Here is a 1,605-nt window from a genome sequence, read left to right as displayed (position 1 = left end):
AACTGTGAGTATGTTATGCATGTTAATGGAAAGGTTATGACTCTAGATATGCTTATTGGTGGTTGAGCTATGGCTTATTTACTGAGTATGATAGTCTACTAATTCCCGCGGAGTTCCTGGCCAACGCGCTGTGTGCTAAGTCAGGGAGCATGAGTACTCCTGACCGTTGGTATATGAGATAAACAGGCCGCCAGAGCAATTAGTAGACGGGCCGTATTTGACCGAGAGCGAGTCTTACATACGAGTCCGAAAATTCTAGATAAGCATATCGAGAGAGAGTCAGTAATCTAGCTGAAGGTAGCTGAGATACCTCATTAACGAACAGATGACCCTAGTAAGAGAACTAGGAGTCAATGATGAATAAAACCTAAAAACACCTGGAAAGATTAGTTATGAACTCTTGAGTGATAAGCTAGCTACTTACTGAGTAATCTAATTACTCATCAAAATTATTATAACTTTTCTTTCCAGATTTAGATGATGCAGGCCAACCGAGGGCGAGACCAGCGGACTGAAGACTACTGGGAATCCATGTCGGTGTCTGTTTTGTATATTTATGTTTTCGCTGTCAAGAATTTACTTCGGTTGGTTTAAATTTAAATAGCATTGTTTTAAATGTTTTACTGAATGTTTTTTTTTTTATCATTTTGAGATTATGATTGGGTATTAGAATATATTGTCGTTGATGATGGTAACCCCTGTTAATCGCGTTGACGATGAGCGGGCGTTACACTACTACTCCTCCATTCATCATAAACACATAGCCTGAAGTACTCTCGTTATCTTCTATGTCTCCGGCATAGTCACTATCAGTAAATCCATTAAATCACTACTTCTCCCTTTCTATAAAATACACCCTAATCTACCGTACCTTTCAAGTACCTTAAAACCCTTTTAGCTGTTGCAAAATATTGTTGTATTGGACATGCCATAAAACGACTAATCAAACTTACAACAAACATGTGATCAGACGAGTAGCTGTGAGATACATCAGACTTCTCACTATTTGTTTATACAAAGTTACATCTACGCACCATTTTCATTTTTGCCAATTTTCTGTCCTGGAACAATGGGATTACAAACAGAATTATAATTTTCTATGCCAAATCGATTTAAAACTTCAGCAACAAACTTTCTTTGATATATAAAAATACCATCTAATCTTTGTATTACCTCTATTCTAAGAAAAAATCTCATCTGACCTAAGTCAGTCATATCAAACTCTTTGTTCATGGAACGTTTAAATTCCTGTGACGACTCGAGAAAAAAAAAAGAAAAAGAAAAAGAAAGAGAAAAAAAAAACTCAGTCGTTGGAAAACGCGAGTTTTCCGGCGACTGCCAAGTTTCATGGACCCCACGCGAAACGACAGCCACACCTCGCTCAGCCTTCAGCCCACGACTCCCAGAATTGATCAAAGTACCTGCAAACAGAGAAAATGACGAAAATACGAGAGAGAGAGAGAGAGAGAGAGAGAGAGAGATTTCGAATAACGTCGGCGAGTTTTCAATTCCTCCAATGAGCCCCAAACCACCCTAAAACCGATGTCAAACGCTCAGTTACCTCCATGAGAAGGATACCTAACGAAAGCATAACAACTCAAGGTA

This window comes from Cucurbita moschata, unplaced genomic scaffold (genome assembly GCF_002738365.1).
Source record: "Cucurbita moschata cultivar Rifu unplaced genomic scaffold, Cmos_1.0 Cmo_Scf00003, whole genome shotgun sequence".
NCBI classification, from domain to species: Eukaryota; Viridiplantae; Streptophyta; class Magnoliopsida; order Cucurbitales; family Cucurbitaceae; genus Cucurbita; species Cucurbita moschata.
This window is presented reverse-complemented; position numbering follows the sequence as displayed.